General features: G+C 57.1%; 1 protein-coding gene across 4 annotated transcripts in view; it reads left to right on the top strand.

Moving 5' to 3' along the window:
* The first annotated feature begins 3,622 nt into the window (after window positions 1-3,622).
* CRAMP1 (cramped chromatin regulator homolog 1) overlaps window positions 3,623-6,000 on the top strand; it is a 42,442-nt gene continuing 40,064 nt past the window's right edge. For all 4 annotated transcript variants that reach the window (XR_014318524.1, XR_014318525.1, XM_082772431.1 and 1 more), the window contains exon 1: window positions 3,623-3,971. The gene's annotated coding sequence lies outside the window, so the exon portion shown is untranslated. The remainder of the gene's footprint in view (window positions 3,972-6,000) is intronic.

The following is a 6,000-nucleotide window of genomic DNA, read 5'->3' as shown; positions in this document are numbered from 1 at the left end:
CGTCTCCCGGGCCGCCCGCGCTGCGCGGCCCCGCGTTGCCGTGACAACGGGGCCAGCCCGCCCGAAACGGCCCCAGAGCGCCCCCCGGGCACGGCCCGCTGCAGGCCTGGCAGCCCCGAGGCCGGCCCCCGCCCCGCCGGCAGCCCCAACCCCGCTGTACGGACACGGAGGTGCCCGAGCGCGCCCGAAGGGTGACAAAGCTGGGGAACGAGTCCTAGGAGGAGCAGTGAGGGACGTGGGGTTGTTTAGCCCAGAGAAAAGGAGGCTCAGGGGAGACCTCATCACCTTAAAGGAAGCTATCAGGAATCAGTCTCTTCTCCCACATACTAAGAGATGCGAGGAAACAGCCTTAAGTTGCACCAGGAGAGGTTTAGGAAAAATTTGACTGGAAGGGTTGTGAAGTGCTGGAACGGGCTGCCCAGAGAAGTGGCTGAGTCACCGTCCCTGGGGGTCTTCAACAGCATTCAGATGCAGCGCTCAGTGACCCGGCCGAGCAGTGTCCTTGGCAGGACTGCGTTAAAGGGTGGACCAGACCATCCCAGAGGTCTTTTCCAGCCTAAGTTATTCCATGATCTAAAACCCCTGACCAGCTATGCTCGGGTGACCATTTCACAGCTTTCACAATTACCTGGTTCCACTGTTACACAACTTTCTGCCTAATACCTGAACTACATGCACCTGGTTAAATAGCCTTTAACAAAGTTAAATTCCCTGCCCTATTACATCCAGCAGAGAAGCCCTGCTATAGACCATTTATGCTTTAAAATAAATAAGAAATAAGCAGAGCATCCCAGGATACTCTGGCCTTCCCTCACCTGAGTACTGCCCTCATGAAAGAGGCCTGATCACTGCAGAGACCCTGAGGCCCCAGGACACACAAAGAACGTGCTTCGGCAGCACAGTCACAGTGGATCTTAGCCTTCCCTCTAAGGGCTTGACCTCAGCTGCCGAGAAAAAAGTGAAGCTGTGATTAGGTGACTCCTATTTAGTAAGACATGAAAGATTAACAACAGATGTCTGACCTTTGGTTTAAATCCTCTTACCTGAATGGGAAAGAACTGCTTTGCCAACAAAAATCATCCATTATCATTTGCTAGATTAAGGAATTTAAGAGCTTTGTATGAACAAATGAATTATGAAATGTAATAGCTAAGGGACCTAAAAGGAAAATACAGGATAACATCTTCTATGTTGATGGTTTTTAAGGCCTTTGAATAAGTAGTTTCATATTGTAATTAGTGTAATAAACATGCACTTGAGATGCAAAATTGAGACCACCACAGACAATAAGTATGCAGTGCACACAATTTGTTATTCGTCTTAAAATACGCAGGATGCCCAACAAACCAAGTTAGTGTTCTTGCCTAGTCCAGAGAACAATGGCAACGAACACTGACTGTTTGCATTTTGTATCTGTGCAGGTTTGCACAAGCATGATCATGGAGACCTCCCTACCACTAAAACAGAATGAAGAAAAGTTCAAGTGTCTTTTGACATCTCAACCTTCCCCTTCCCTCTCAACTCTCGTCTAATGTCTTTTTATTCAGTCTCTTTCCTGGACATTTATGCACATAGGCAATTTTACACCATAACCGTCTACTTGAGGCAATGAGGCTATGCAAGCACATGAAGTTATTTACATACACAGAGAATGGGAACTTTCAACTCTGAGCTCCGTGGGGAACTGAAGGCACCTTCACATGTTTTTGCAAAGAACCATGGAAATGAACTACATGGCACTGTAGATGCAGAATGCATCATTTCCTGTCAGTAATGTTAAATTTGGCTGTGGTCAAATCAAGTGGCAAGAATATTTGATATAAACCATATGATCTTGCACCACGTTCTAACAAGACTGAAAAAATACTCTCAACAAACTAACATGTAAGTTTAAATACAAAGCTTTACAGTTGTGACAAGACCATTAAGCTATTTGGCTCTTCTTGGTTTAAGAATTCAATTTGTAACAATATACTTGTTACTCATAGCTATGCTTTACAGCATATTTAGAGATGACAAAGCCCGAGGTATGTTTAAATTTAGCTCACTGTCATGAGAGTTACTTGCAACACTCTCCACAGGAGCCCTGCCTTCCACAATTTACCTGCTATCATAAAGGTCAAATGGCTAAAGCATTGATTCCTAAGCTACAGATTATGAATTTTTCCTCAACGGAACAGGACTAACGCATCCTACCCTGCTAGGATATTCAGGAAGTTTTAAAAAGATGGATATCCAATATTTTTTCATAAATACTTTACTAATAGCTATTAAAGAAAAATCTCATACAAAAATTTAAGATTTTTGGAAATTATTTGCATTATCAGTTAACATGAGATTGCCACATCTAAGTGCCAAACAATGGTCACTGGAAAACAGGACAAAAGACTTCATGCACTAATCTAATTCAACCCTCACTTATTTCATCCATCACTGAATAAAGCTTCCTTAATCCTGAAGATCATTTACTAAGCAAAACTCACTAGCCCACCTAATAATACCTATATGAACTCAAACATCACAAGAAGACTTCAATTTGGGATGATGACAGGCCTTCCCAGGAGATTTTATATTTATTGCTTTCAGTACATCACTTACAACACTGAAGAAGAAAAAGCTGATTAAAATCCTGCAGTGGTAACAAAGGTGCTGCTAACCAAGCACCTCAGCAGCATGCTCAGCCTGCGGGCCCCCCTCAGCTCAGAGCCTTCCAGAAGCACAGCCACCATTTCGGGATGACCCAGCCTCTCGGCAGCTCTGTGGGCAAGCCTCCAGTGCTCAGCTCCACTTCTAGCGCTGTTCTTTGTAAGAACTCCCACAAAATTTGCAAGAATTGGCCATTTCCTCAGTCCCCACCAAACCCAGGCCTTGTAGGGATGCTCAGCACCAGACCCGCGGACACAGCCCCTGCTGGTGCCAAGGCTTTGCCAGAGGCACGGTGTGCTCCGGGCCGAGAGCAGCCCCAGGTCCCCCCTCCGCACCCCACCTCCGGGGAGCAGCGGGCACCCAGCGCTGCGCCACCAGCTAACAGGGGAAAGGGCTCCGCAGCGGGACGGGCGGGCACGGGGCAGCCCCGCAGCGCTCCACCGGCAGTGACCGAGCACCGGGACGCTGCGGTAGAGAAGCACAGCGAGCGATGCCAGGCGGCGGCCTCTCCCCCTCTCCCCGCAGCGCCTCTCAGGGGCTGAGCCGCGAGGCCCTTCCCGTTCGCCGCGGGCCGCCCGCTGCCAGAGGGAGCCCCGGCACCAAGCCCAGCGCGCCCCACCCCTCTCCCAGCTCCTCACTACTGGAAGCACCTCCTCTTCCGGCGGGCTCTATAAATACAGCGCCGCATGCAAATCAACATCTCTCTAGCCAATGAAAACCCAGACACCGTCCATTAGCTACCCTCCTAGCCAATCAGCAGCCACCTCGTGGGGCCGGCCTCTCCCTCGGCCGGCCCCCAGCTGCCGCCTCTTCCCCCGCCGGACGCCGCCGTCACCCTCCCCGCGCCGCGCGCCGATTGGCCAGCGTCGGCGCCGGGGCCCCGCCTCCCGCCTCGCTCCCGCGTGCCGCCAGCCAATGGCGGCCTTTGTTTGGGGTCCCGCCAGGGGCGGCCCGCCGCGCCCGGCCAGGCCCGGCGCAGGCTGAGGAGGAAGCGGAACCGCGGCGGAGCCCAGCGCCCCGCGCCCCGCACCCAGCGCCCCGCGCCCCGCAGCCACCCCCGGCCCGCCAGGGAGCCGCGGCTCCGGCTCGGGGGCGCTGAGGCCGGCCGGCGAGCGGCGGGGCTAGGCGGCCTGCCCCGGCCGGCGGCAGCGCTGGGAGGGCCGCTGGAGGCCGCGGGGGTCGCGGGGCGCGCCGGCCTCCGCCCGAGCTGGCGGCTCTGGGGCGCGGCCTGCGGGTGCCTGGGGCTGCGGGGGGCGGAGGAGCCGCAGCGGCCGCCGCCGGGAGAGCCGGAGCGCGGAGGCTGCGGGGCGGCGTTGATGCGGCAGGTAACGCTGCGGCCACGGCGCCGGGGGGCGGCTCCGCGGGGCTCTCGGGAGTCCCTGGGGCCGGAGCCCCCGGCAGCGGGAGGGGGCGGCGCTGGGGGTGCGGGGGGAGCCGGGGTTTTGTGAGCGGCGCTGGGCGAGGGCGTGCGGCGGTGCGGGGAGGGGGGGGGCGCCTGAAAGCAAAAGGGAAAGCGAAAACAGCGGGTGGGGGGGGGGGGGGACGGGGAGAGCCCCCGCTGGAGGGTTTGGCCAGGATGCTGCCAAGGGGGGTGGGTGCTGGGGTGGCCGCCCTGGTGTCCTAACGCGTCCTGAGGCTGCCCCAGAGCTGTGTGGTGCTGGGGGAGAAACCCTTCTGGCAGGGGTTGCTGGGGGGAGCGCAGCAGCTGCGTCGTCTAACTTGCGGGAATGAAACTCAAATTGGGATCAAGGAGGCTTGAGTCTTCTCAAAGTTAATATTTTTTTTGAGCACAAACTGTCAGGGTTTGAAGCTTTCTGTCACCACAGCGACTGAAAATATTGTGACTTTTTTACATGGAGAAGACTTCTGTTGGCGATCGGGGCTCCATCAGGTTCCATATGAAGTTTTAATATGAACTTAGATTTGCAGTTCAAACCAGCTTACAGGGCTTTTCACAAAGAATGGAGCATTGCCCCGCATTGTTCTGAGCTGTTAGGTATGGTATTGCAGCTGAGGGCTGTTAGAGAGAAAAATAACACTTTAGTGACAGGAACACAGCCCGCACACTGTAACGACACGCATCCAGGTGCCCTGTTGTGCTGATGCACCTGGCTTACTTTAAAACACTCCATCCTGGTATCAGCCCGATCCGTTGCAATTCCATCATTTTATTAGTGATATTAAGAATTTCCTTCTCCCACTGGCATTTATCTTTGCCCTTAATTAAAGTTGGACTGTGGCTTCCGTGCTGGCGATAAGGCACTGCGAGCGCCAGTTCTCCCTTCTGCTGCGGAAGGGTTTCTTTCTCAGAAGTTGACTGCTGGATCTGGTGCCAGGCCCGTTTTTACACTCTCTTCAAAAACTGCTGTTGGCTTGTAGCAGATAACGTGGTCTAATGCCTGAAGCTCCTGTGCGTGTGCCCGTGTCTGGGGTTGTGTTCCAGGTCCCCCCGTGCCGGGCAGGTTTCCGCAGGTAGCGAGGCCACCCCGCATGGCACCCAAATGGCAGCCGGGGCGCTGGGCTGCTTTGCTCGCTGCCTCTCGCGGGGTGCCGAGCGCTGTCCCGGCAGCTGGGGGTGTAAAACCCCGCAGCTGGCCCCGTGGAGGCGAGGGGGGGCCCTTCGGGTGCCCCCCGAGCTGAAAGCGGCGAGAAGCGAGCGAGGGGGCTGCGGGGGGCCGGGCCCCTGCCGGGCCGTGCCGGGCTCGCCGCCGGCCGGGCGCTGCTCGGGGCCGGCTGCCCGGGGCCGGCTGCCCCCTGGGGAGGGCCGGGAGGTGCGGGGTGGGGGCGGAGGGGAGCTGGCAAGCTTGGTCGCCGTGGCCAGTCCCAGCCCCAGCCCCAGCCGCACACACACACACACAGGGAGGAGGAGGAGGAGAAGCCGCCGCCGCCGCAGCGAGGAGCATGGAGCCCCCCCCCGCGGCGGGCCGGGCCGGCTGGGCCCCGCGGGGAGGAGGCCGAGGAGCCCCCCCCGGGCCCCCGCAGCTTCGCAAGGGGTAGGATGGGGGCGAGCCCCGGCCGCGCTGCCCCGCTCCGCCGGGCCCGGCGGCTGCCTCGCTCCCTCCCTCCCTCCCTCCCTCGCCGCCTGCCGAGCGCTTCCAGCGCCCGAGTTGGCCTCGGCGATTTATTTTATATATATATTTTTTTTTCCGCCCGAGGCGGCCCGAAGGCCTCCGGGGGGCTGCCGGGGGAGCCCCGCAGCCTTTTGGGCCGCTTTGGGGGGGATTCCCGCGGGGCTCTCCCCTCCCGCCCTCGGCACAGGTTGTTGGGTCGGGACAGCAAACGAAAGGGGATTTAGTAACAAACAACGGCGGCCATGTTGAGAGGAATTTCTGCAGCTAAACTTCTCCCCTCTCA

Source organism: Aythya marila (assembly GCF_965140915.1).
Source record: "Aythya marila genome assembly, chromosome: 15".
Classification (NCBI taxonomy): domain Eukaryota; kingdom Metazoa; phylum Chordata; class Aves; order Anseriformes; family Anatidae; genus Aythya; species Aythya marila.
Note: the sequence above shows the minus strand (reverse complement) of the source record. Positions and strands in the feature narration are given on the sequence as shown.